This window comes from Zophobas morio, unplaced genomic scaffold (genome assembly GCF_036711695.1).
Source record: "Zophobas morio isolate AGI-343-1 ecotype UQ-CSIRO unplaced genomic scaffold, CSIRO_AGI_Zmor_V1 ptg000580l, whole genome shotgun sequence".
NCBI lineage: Eukaryota > Metazoa > Arthropoda > Insecta > Coleoptera > Tenebrionidae > Zophobas > Zophobas morio.
In genome coordinates, this window is record NW_026972683.1 from 22,108 (window position 1) to 34,640 (window position 12,533).

The 12,533-nt window shown below is 30.0% G+C and overlaps 1 protein-coding gene across 1 annotated transcript in view; it reads left to right on the top strand.

Annotated features, from left to right (window-relative positions):
• Window positions 1–244: 244 nt before the first annotated feature.
• Window positions 245–12,533, top strand: part of LOC135121423 (pyrokinin-1 receptor-like) — a 100,696-nt gene continuing 88,407 nt past the window's right edge. Inside the window, exon 1 of the mRNA XM_064045746.1 lies at window positions 245–284. The gene's annotated coding sequence lies outside the window, so the exon portion shown is untranslated. The remainder of the gene's footprint in view (window positions 285–12,533) is intronic.

Sequence of the window (12,533 nt, forward strand, 5' to 3'; positions counted from 1 at the left end):
ACTGCGCCAATTTTATTAACACTTTCGCGTGAATAAATTCCAAAAATTCTCAATATAGTGAATTGTCCATCTCAGGAAGAACCCTTCACTCAAATATTTTTTTTTTCAACAAAAGCAATTCATTTACCCCCAACTTTTTTTCCAAAAGTCCAACACCCTCTACCCTTACTTCCGACCCACCCCTCGAGCGTGCGCCCTCACCGCCCCCACGCGCGCTCGTCTCAGTATTTGTGCGTCTCCAAAGCTCGTCAAACTTACAACTAAACTCTCCCAAACTTCGCACGGTAAGATCTAGTCATTATCTCCCTAATGCAATCACCCCTCGAATTCTGCTCCCGACAAACAAATTATTTTAAACAAAAATTCAATGAGCTAGAAAAATAAAACCCGCGATTCTTCTCCACCGGATGATTAAATTAAGTAAACGTTTGTGGAGCTAAATCCGTCCAGAGCGAGTTTTTCAATGGATGAGCGTTATTTTTGGATTTGACACTTGCGAGGATTCGATGCGGTTGGCTTTAATTAATTTTTTTCGATTGTTTAAATAATAATGAAAATTAATAGTCAATAAACCGGGGTTGGATTTAATTAAAACTTGCTTGGAGGTTGTTAATTATTCATAATTCGAGTTCGTTGTACAGGTGGTCAAAAATTAATTAAAGTGAGAAAGGGCGAGTTTGAAGCACTGGAGGGCCAGGGCTCATTTGCATAAATTTTGACGGTCTGTGGCTATTACTTTCACTTAGAGAGTCTAAAATATTGTGCGCTCCATTATGCAACAACCCCTTCTAATCTTATTTTCACAGAAGCCATCACCACTTCGCTATTAAGCTGGGTTCATACGATGTACAAGCTCTAGGCGTAATTATTTAACAGTGTTGTATTGCCCTAAGAGAAGCGTTATTTGGCTGGAGATTCAATAGAGCCATTATTGTGAGAGAAGATTGTGTAGAGGGTGTAGCTATTTTTTACTTCCCGAAACACAAAGGTTAGCTAAAATTGATTCGCTTATTCCCTACCAAATAATTGATGACGTCATCTCAAAATTAAAATATCTGGATTACGCAAAGTATTAGGACTTATTTTGAAAATTATTTTCCCATTAATTTTTTTGTAAATATCGTTTTAACAGTTTTTGGAAATATTGTTGACAAATATTTAGCTTTGAAGTCAATTTTGACATTTTTTTTGGAAAATTTTTGGAAAATGTTTTCATGTTTCTCTAGAATGGGTTTTTGGAAAATTTTTAAAAATTATTTGCCCCTTGTTTTATGTATATCGAGATCAAATTCTTCCATATTCGTAATCTACAGACAATAATTAATAATAATCCAAAATTTGCCGCTTCCTTTTATGAAAAGATCGTTTTAACTTTCTTTGGAAATAACGTTGAAAAATATTTAGTTTTGGAGTCAATTTTTAAATTTTTTTGGAAAATTTTTGGAAAATGTTTTCACGTTTTTCTAGATTGCTTCAAACGGACTAACAAAAATGATTTCGGATTTACATTTTTTTTTATGAAATTGTCCTTTTCCATTCGAGTAGGTACCGTTTTAAGATTTTTTGGAAAATTTTTGGAAATTATTTTTCCGTATTATTTCGCTTTTATTTCAACAGTCATAGTGAAAATGACTTTAAATTCGTACTCAAGGAGGAATTCTCAGTGGTGGTGTTCTTTTCATTTCTACATTTTTTTGAAACTTTTTGAAAATTATTTCCGATATTTTTATGTTTCAGGGGTTCGAGCTAAAATAATTCCATATTCGTATTCTGCAGAGAATAGTTGATAATCCAGTATTTGGCGCTACCCTTTGAGTAGAGTTCGTTTTAAAATTTTTTGGAAATGTTTTTGAAAAATATTTTCTTTTGGACTTCGTTTTAACACTTCTTCGGTAGATGTTTGGAAAATGTTTACACATTTTCCTCGGTTACTTCAAACGGATTTGCAAAGATTATTTGAGATTTACAAATTTGTTTATGAAAATGACTTTTTCCATTCGGACAGGAACCGTTTTAAAATTTTTTGGAAAATTTTTGGAAATTACTTTTCCAATTTTTTTCAGGTTTATTTCGAGACCCATAGTGAAAATTACTTCAAATTATTAATCAATGAGGAATTCTATATGTGGTGGCGTTCTTTCCAATCTTAACACTTTTTGGAAAATTTTTAAAAATTATTTGCCGATTTTTTTATTACATCGAGTTCAAATGCTTTCATATTCGTAATCTGCGGACAATAATTAATAATAATCCAAAATTTGCCACTTCCTTTTATGAAAAGATCGTTTTAACTTTCTTTGGAAATATCGTTGAAAAATATTTAGCTTTGGAGTCAATTTTGACATTTTTTTGGAAAATTTTTGGAAAATGTTTTCACGTTTCTATAGATTGGTTCAAACGGATTAGCAAAAATGATTTCAGATTTACAATTTTTTTTTATGAAAATGTCTTTTTCCATTCGAGTAGGCACCGTTTTAAGATTTGTTGGAAAATTTTTGGAAATTATTTTTCCGTATTATTTCGCTTTTTTTACAACAGTCATAGTGAAAATGACTTTAAATTCGTACACAAGGAGGAATTCTCAGTGGTAGTGCTCTTTTCATTTTTATCATTTTTTGAAAAAATTTTGAAAATTATTATTTTTCGATATTTTTATGTTTGAAGGGTTCGAGCTAAAATGATTCCATATTCGTAATCTGCAGAGAATAGTTGATAATGCAGTATTTGCCCCCACCCCTTGAGTAGAGCTCGATTTATCATTTTTTGGAAATGTTTTTGAAAAATATCTTCTTTTGGACTTCGTCTTAACACTTCTTCGGTAGATTTTTGGAAAATGTTTTCACATTATCCTAGGTCACTTCAAACGGATTTGCAAAAATTGTTTCAGATTTACGAAATTGTTTATGAAATTGACTTTTTCCATTCGGGCAGAGACCGTTTTAAAATTTTTTGGAAAATTTTTCAAAATTAATTTTCCAAATTTTTTTAAGTTTATTTCGAGACCCGTAGTGAAAATTACTTCAAATTCTTAAACAATGAGGAATTCTGTATGTGGTGGTGCTATTTTCAATCTTAACACTTTTTGGAAAATATTTGAAAATTATTTTCCCATTCTTTTTTGGGTTTGAAGAGATCGAGCTAAAATGATTCTAGATTCGTAATCAGGAGACAACAATTAATAATACAATATTTGCCGCTTCCCTTTAAGTAAAAATTGTTTTAACTTTTTTTGGAAATATTGGAAAAATTTTGCTTTGGTGTCTATTTTGACATTTTTTTGGAAAAGTTTTGGAAAATGAGTTTATGTTTTTCCATGTTAGTTCAAACGGAATAGCAAAAATGGTATCAAATTTGTTTATGAAACTGACTTTTTCCGTTCGAGTAGCTGCAATTGTAAGATTTTTTGGAAAATTTTTGAAAATTATTTTTCCAAATTTTGTCAGTTTTATTTCAAGGGCGTTAGTGAAAATTACTTCAAATTCTTAATCAACGAGGAATTCTGTACGTAGTGGTGCTCTTTCCAATCTTAACACATTTTGAAACATTTTTGAAAATTATTTTCTCATTTTTTTTATGTTTCTTCCAGATCATATCATATCAGATTCTTAATGTGCAGACAATAATTAATAATTCAACATTTGCCGCTTCCTTTTGAGTAAAATTCGTTTAAAATTTTTTTGGAAAAATTGGTGGATAATATTTTGACTTGGTGTCCATTTTGACATTTTTTGGAAAATTTTTGGAAAATGATTTCATGTTTTTCTGGGTTGGTTTAAGCGGAATTGGAAAAATGATTTGGAGAAATGATTTCAAATTTATAAATTTGTTTATGAAATGGTCTTTTTCCATTCGAGCAGGAACCGTTTTAAGATTATTTTGAAAAATTTTGAAAATTATTTTTCCAAATTTTGTCAGTTTTATTTGAAGATCCTCAGTGAAATTTATTTCAAATACTTCATCAACGAGGAATTCTATATGTGGTGGTGCCCTTTGCAACCTTAACACTTTTTGGAAAATTTTTGAAAATTATTTTCCTATTTTTTTGGGTTTGAAGAGAGGGAGCTTAAATGTTTGTAGAATCGTAATCTGCAGACAAACATTAATTATTCAATATTTTCCGCTTCCATTTGAGTAAAAATCGTTTAAAATTTTTTTGGAAATATTGTTTGTTGGAAAACATTTTGCCTTGATGTCTATTTTGACATTTTTTGGAAAATTTTTGGAAAATAATTTCATGTTTTTCTAGGTTGGTTCAAACGGAATAGCAAAAATTATTTCAGGTTTACAAATTTGTTTATGACATGGTCCTTTTCCATTCGAGCAGGAACCGTTTTAAGATTTTTGGAAACATTTTGAAATTAATTTTCCAAATTTTGTCAGTTTTATTTTAAGAGCCTTAGTGAAAATTTCTTCAAATTCTTAATCAACGAGGAATTCTATACGCGTTGGTGCTTTTTTCAATCTTAACACTTTTTGAAAATGATTTTAAAATTATTTTCCCATTCTTTTTTGGGTTTGAAGAGATCGAGCTAAAATGATTCTAGATTCGTAATCAGCAGACAACAATTAATAATACAATAATTGCCGCTTCCCTTTATGTAAAAATTGTTTTAACTTTATTTGGAAATAGTGTTGGAAAAATTTTGCTTTGGTGTCTATTTTGACATTTTTTTGGAAAAGTTTTGGAAAATGAGTTCATGTTTTTCTAGGTTAGTTCAAACGGAATAGCAAAAATGGTATCAAATTTGTTTATGAAACTGTCTTTTCCCGTTCGAGTAGGTGCCATTGTAAAATTTTTTGGAAAATTTTTGAAAATTATTTTTCCAAATTTTGTGAGTTTTATTTCAAGAGCCTTAGTGAAAATTACTTCAAATTCTTAATCAACGAGGAATTCTGTATGTAGTGGTGCTCTTTCCAATCTTAACATATTTTGAAAAATTTTTGAAAATTATTTTCTCATTTTTTTACGTTTCGTCCAGATCATATCATATCAGATTCTTAATCTGCAGGCAATAATTAATAGTTCAACATTTGCCGCTTTCTTTTCGTCTATTTCGACATATTTTGGAAAATTTTTGGAAAATGATTTCATGTTTTTCTAGGTTGGTTCAAGCGGAATAGCAAAAATGATTTCAGGTTTACAAATTTGTTTATGAAATGGTCTTTTTCCAATCGAGCAGGAACCGTTTTAAGGTTATTTGGAAAAATTTTGAAAATTATTTTTCCAAATTTTGTCAGTTTTATTTGAAGATCCTTAGTGAAAATTATTTCGAATTCTTACTCAACGAGGAATTCTATATGTGGTGGTGCCCTTTGCAACCTCAACACTTTTTGGAAAATTTTCGAGTATTATTTTCCTATTTTTTTTTTGGGTTTAAAGAAAGGGAGCTAAAATAATTCTAGAATCGTAATCTGCAGACAAAATTTAATAATTCAACATTTACCGCTTCCTTTTGAGTAAAAATCGTTTAGAATTTTTTTGGAAAAATTGTTGGATAATATTTTGACTTGGTGACCATTTTGACATTTTTTGGAAAATTTTTGTTAAAAGATTTCTTGTTTTTCTGTGTTGGTTCAAGCGGAATTGGAGAAATGATTTCAAATTTATAAATTTGTTTATAAAATGGTCCCTTTCCATTTGAGCAGGAACCATTTTAAGGTTTTTTGGAAAAATTTTGAAATTAATTTGCCAAATTTTGTCAGTTTTATTTCAAGAACCTTAGTGAAAATTTCTTCAAATTCTTAATCAACGAGGAATTCTATATGCGGTGGTGCTTTTTTCAATCTTAACACTTTTTGGAAATTATTTGAAAACTATTTTCCCATTCTTTTTTGGGTTTGAAGAGATCGAGCTAAAATGATTCTAGATTCGGAATCAGCAGACAATAATTAATAATCCACTCTTTGCCGCTTCCCTTTAAGTCAAAATTGTTTTAACTTCTTTTGGAAATATTGTTGGAAAAATTTTGCTTTGGTGTCTATTTTGACATTTTTTTGGAAAAGTTTTGGAAAATGAGTTCATGTTTTTCTAGGTTAGTTCAAACGGACTAGCAAAAATGGTATCAAATTTGTTTATGAAACTGTCTTTTTCCGTTCGAGTAGCTGCCATTGTAAGATTTTTTAGAAAATTTTTGAAAATTATTTTTCCAAATTTTGTCAGTTTTATTTCAAGGGCGTTAGTGAAAATTACTTCAAATTCTTAATCAACGAGGAATTCTGAACGTAGTGGTGCTCTTTCCAATCTTAACATATTTTGAAACGTTTTTGAAAATTATTTTCTCATTTTTTTTGTTTCTTCCAGAACATATCATATCAGATTCTTAATCTGCAGACAATAATTCATAATTCAACATTTGCCGCTTCCTATTGAGTAAAATTCGTTTAAAATTTTTTTGGAAAAATTGGTGGATAATATTTTGACTTGGTGTCCCTTTTTCACATTTTTTGGAAAATTTTTGGAAAATGATTTCAAATTTTTCTAGGTTGGTTCAAACGGGGTAGCAAAAATGATTTCAGGTTTAAAAATTTGTTTATGAAATGGTCTTTTTCCATTCGAGCAGGAACCGTTTTAAGATTTTTTGGAAAAATTTTGGAAATTATTTTTCCAAATTTTGTCAGTTTTATTTGAAGATCCTTAGTGAAAATTATTTCGAATACTTAATGAACGAGGAATTCTATATGTGGTGGTCCTCTTCGCAGTCTTAAAACTTTTTGGAAAATTTTTGAAGATTATTTTCCTATATTTTTTTTGGATTTGAAGAGAGGGAGCTCAATTGTTTCTAGAATCGTAATCTGCAGACAACAAATAATGATTCAACATTTGCCGCCACCTTTTGAGTAAAAATCGTTTAAAATTTTTTTGGAAAAATTGGTGGATAAAATTTTGACTTGCTGTCCATTTTGACATTTTTTGGAAAATCTTTGGAAAATTATTTCATGTTTTTCTAGGTTGGTTCAAGCGGTATTGGAAAAATGTTTTAAAATTTACAAATTTGTTTATGAAATGGTCCTTTTCCATTCGAGCAGGAACCGTGTTAAGATTTTTTGGAAAAATTTTGAAATTAATTTTCCAAATTTTGTCAGTTTCATTTCAAGAGCCTTAGTGAAAATTTTATCAAATTCTTATTCAACGAGAAATTCTATATGCGGTGGTGCTTTTTTCAATCTTAAAACTTTTTGGAAAATATTTGAAACTTATTTTCCCATTATTTTTTGGGTTTGAAGAGATCGAGCTAAAATGATTCTAGATTCGTAATCAGCAGACAATAATTAATAATCCAATATTTGCCGCTTCCCTTTAAGTCAAAATTGTTTTAACTTCTTTTGGAAATATTGTTAGAAAAATTTTGCTTTGGTGTCTATTTTGACATTTTTTTGGAAAAGTTTTGGAAAATGAGTTCATGTTTTTCTAGGTTAGTTCAAACGAAATAGCAAAAATGGTATCAAATTTGTTTATGAAACTGTCTTTTTCCGTTCGAGTAGCTGCCATTGTAAAATTTTTTGGAAAATTTTTTAAAATTATTTTCTAATTTTTTTATGTTTCTTCCAGATCATATCATATCAGATTCTTAATTTGCAGACAATAATTAATAGTTCAACATTTGCCGCTTTCTTTTGAGTAAAAATCGTTTAAAATTTTTTGGAAGTATTGTTGGAAAACATTTTGCTTTGATGTCTATTTTTACATGTTTTGGAAAATTTTTGGAAAATGAGTTCATGTTTTTCTGGGTCGGTTCAAACGGAATAGCTGATTTCAGATTTACAAATTTGTTTAAGAAACGCTCTTTTTCCATTCGATCAGGTGCTGTTTTAAGGTTTTTTGGAAAATTTTTGGAAATTATTTTGCGGCATTTTTATATTTGAGCAATTTTTCAAAGTCAAAGACCTAAGTTGTGCGGTTTTTTGAGGACTACATGACGAAAACGAAACCAAAAATTATAAATCTAAAATTTCAAGAAATTGAAAATCAAAAAATCGAAAAATTTCAAAATTTCAAAATCGAAGAACCAAAAAAGAAATGAAAAATTGAAAAATCGCAAATCGCAAAATTGAAGCAACTCAAACTGTCAAAATTAAAATTGAAAAAACAAAACATTATAAAATCGAAACACTGAAAAATCAAGAAACTCACGAAAAATTTGTAAAATGAGAAGTTGGAAAATTAGAAAACTGAAAAATGTAAATTTGAAAACTCAAAAATTGCACTGGTTTTTACTTTATAGATGTTATCCGAAAACAAAAATCGCAAAAAAATTTTGATTACCAAATTAGTGCCGAGCAGCTCGAACATGCCGGATTTGATCCATCTACAACTCCAACAATCTCGAGATTTACTCAACGAAGGGATTAGTCTAAGTCCAAACTTGGAATTCGTACGTGCAATGCAAAGGGGCAAACTTCGCTAATTTTAATCAGGGATGATTTGCCCCTCTTCACAGAATTGAACGCACCCCGGAACAAACACCCCTAATTAAAGCGCCAAAAAGCGCAAACAAATATCGTGTTTAAAATAAAGGGCACGAATTTCCCCGATCGGGAAAATATTGACACTACAGCCAGAAACAATAAACGATGATAGAATTTTCTCGCCCAACATGTTTTTCCGTCTTCTGATATTTTCGCACTAGCATTTCCAAACACAGCATGAGCAACGGAGTTGAAAAAGTCCTCGTAAATTTTTTATGCTCTGAATAACATCGACTTTTATCTTGAGATGTTTCGTGCTAAATGTGTGAAGGTTTCACGGAAGTATTAAATAAACATGGATTTTATGGGGTTGTTTCTTGTCTGACAACATTGTGAAAAATTGTATCGATCTGTCTCGGGACGAATAAAATTTTTGAATTTCGTGTCGACTGATGGTATGAAATAACGGGAAATAACAGAGCTGTGTTTTATCGGGCCATAGCCTCCACGCGAACCCATAAAATTAAACAGGATTCCACAACATAACTAAAATTCCAACTAGCCAAATCTTGTCTATCATCGTAACAATTAGACAAACCGTAACGACGAAACTTTGCTCGTTGGGTTCTGGCTTATCCTAGAAATGTGAAGTGTTTTTCCGCCATCCACCTAAGAAAACAAATTCTAGGCGTAGCCGTCTAATTTGTATCGATTATGCATAAACCGATTATGTCGACTTTATCCAAAAAGCTAAGGAAAATGTCTTAAAAAGCTACTAGGGTGAGTTTAGTGGCTTATTTATATGCATGAAAGTCGAAGAGAATGCGTATCTCGTGCGTTATAACGGAACTAAAGTGTCGGCTATTATTCTTCCATTATGTCGATAACAATCTATTGTAATTATTTATTTACCCAGGTGCGAAGAAAAGATAGTATTTATGCAAAGTTTTGTAGCGTTGTATTAGAAATTGCAAAGTCTAGGAGAACTTTGTACATATCGAAGGTTATAAATTCACGCAGAAAGTATTAATTACGTAAGTTTGAAGTGTTCGAGTTGCGAACAACGAATGCGGGTTAATATTGTAGGAGATTGTAGAAACTAGGCAGATTGGGGGAAAAAACGAAGAGGGTGAGATTGTTTGTAAAGTTCGTGAACACGGTTCCTAACGTCAAACCGATCGAACGTTTTACACAGGTTGCTTTTTAAAAACGAATTTAAAATTTTGAATTTCAGCTTCAAAAAAAAATTACTCAAACTTTTGCAATCTTAAATCGCAATTATGGTCATTGAAAACAGTCAATTTCTTCCAAGGTCCTGCTGTTTTGCCAAATTTTCACATGCAGAAGATTTCGTCACAAATTTGTAGTTGTAGTTGTGATTTTCCGTAAGTTTATATTTTTTGAAAAATTTTGACGTTTTGATATTGTTCTCAAAATCAAATACTATTTCCTACAAATTTTATCATCTTGTTTTATGAGATTTTTTTCCAAAACATAACGTATCGATGGTCTGAGACTAAGATTTTCGAAAAATTTGCTGTCAAAGTAATTTTTTTTACATTTTAAAAATCGCCATTTTTTGACGATTCTGGAAAAATGGTAGGAATTTTTCAAGAAGTAAAGCCGAAAATAGGTTCTGGAAGTCGGAATCTATAAAAAATCGCAACTGGTAATTTTCCATAATAATCCATAAGGAAAGAACTTAAAAAATGGATTTTGGAAAAGTTGCTTAAAAATCCACAAAAATTTTTCAAATATAGATTTCGACGAGCTGAATTGAAAAAGATAACGTGTTGAAATTCTGGAACCAGCATTAACAAAATAATAAAAAAAAAAAATTAAAATCGCTCTATTTCATTTGGCAATTTTGAGAAAATCGCAGGAATTTTGCCAAAAACGAAACCGAGAAGGTTTTCTGCAGGTGGGACTCAGGAGAGTATAAAAAAATTGAATTTGGGAAGTTTCCTAAAACCCACAAAAAAAACTGAAATATGGATTTAGAAGAGGTGAATCGAAAAAGACAAGTGTTGATGACCAGGAATTTTGAAAAATTCTCTTTCAAACTCAAATGATTTTAAAAATTCTAAAAATTGCCATATTTCACTTGGCGAATTTGGCAAAAAGCTGGGAATTTTCAAACAAATGAATCTAAAAATATCCCTTAGAAGTTGGAATCTACAAACAAATTTCTTCGGATAATTTTCGAAAATAGTCAAAGAATGGCCTAAAATTTCGTATTCAAAATTTAGGTTTTGAAAAAGTTGCCAAAAGTCCACAAAAACTTCTGAACGATGGATCTCAACGCACTGAATCGAAAACCACAGTGCGTTGATGACTTAGCATTAAGATTTTTAAAAATGCACTTCAAAAATCAATAGACAAAATTTTTAAAATAATTATAAAAATCGGTAAATTCATTTGGCTATTCTGGAAAATGTTAGAATTTTTCAAAGAAATGAAGCTGAAAATAGTTTCTGGAAGTGAAAATGTAGAAACAAATCCCTGTAACTTTCGAAAATGGTCAAAAAAGGGTTGAATATTTTCATATTGAATATTTGGATTTTGAAAAATTTGACTAAAAATTCACAAAAATTTCTGGACTATAGATCTCGACGAACTGAATTGAAACACATAGTGGGTAGATGACATGGTATTAAATTTTTCAAAAAATTCACTTCCAAAATCAAAATTTACTGAATCGAAACCTGTAGTGGGTTGATGGCCTATAGGATTAAGATTTCGGAAAATAAAATTCCCTTTCAAAGTCAAAATTTCTGAAATAATCTTAAAAATCGATAAATTCATTTAGCTAGTGTCTAGACAAATGCCTGTAATTTTCGAAAATCGTCAAAAAAGCGTTGATCATTTTCATATTGAAAGTTTGGATTTTGAAAAAGTAGCCTAAAAATCCAAAAAATATCTGAACGATAGATCTCGAGGAATTGAATCTGAAAACATTGAAAATAGATTCAGGGGGTTAAAATCAAAAAAAAAATCCTGCAATTTTCGAAAATGGTCACAAAACTGTTAAAAAATTTCATATGGAAAATTTGAATTTTGAAAAAATTGCCTAAAAATCCACAAAAATTTCTGAACGATGTATCTCGACGATTCTGTGATTAATATTTTCAAAAAATTCATTTTCAAAGATCAAAATAAAAAAAAATTCTAAAAATCAATAAATCCATTTGGCGATTCTTGAAAATGTTAGGAATTTCCGAAAAAACGAAGTTGAATATAGCTTCTGGAGGTTAAATTAAAAAAATCGCTGTTAATTTTGAAATTGGTCAAAAAAAAGTTGCAAATTTTGATTTTGAAATATTTGCCTAAAAATCAACAAAAATTTCTTAACAATAGATCTCGACGAACTGAATCAAAACCTGTAGTGGGTTGACGACCTAGGATTAAAATTTCGGAAAATAAAATTCCTTTTCAAAGTCAAAATTTAAGAAAAAATTTAAAAAGTCCATTAATTCTGTTAGCCATTCTGGAAAAAGTTAACAATTTTCAAAGAAATGAAGCCGAAAATAGATTGAGGAGGTTAAAGTCCAAAAAAAATTTTGCAATTTTCGAAAATGGTCACAAAACTGTAAAAAAATTGCATATGAAAATTTTAATTTTGAAAAAATTGCTTAAAAATCCACAAAAATTTCTGAGCGATGTATCTGGACGATCCTGTGATTCAAAGTCAAATTTTTTTAAAAAATTCAAAAAATCGAGAAATTCATTTGGCGGTTCCGGAAAATGTTAGGAGCTTTCTAAGAAATGAAGCTGAAAAATAATAGCTTCTGGAGGTTAAAATCTAAAGAAAAATCTCTGTTAATTTTGAAAATAGTCAAAAAAAGTTCAATCTTGAGATTTTGATAAAGTTGCCTAAAACTCCAAAACAATTTCTGAACTGATTTCTGATCTCGAGGAATTGAATCGGAAAACATAGTGAGTTGACTACCTAGGATTAAGATTTTCAAAAAATTCACTTTCAAAGTCAAAATTTTTTAAATAATCTTAAAAATAGGTAAATTCATTTGGCTATTCTAGAAAATTTTAAGAATTTTCAAAGAAAATAACTTAACAAAGCTGGAAATAACTTTTGGAGGTTAAAATCTAAAGACAAGTCCTCGTATTTT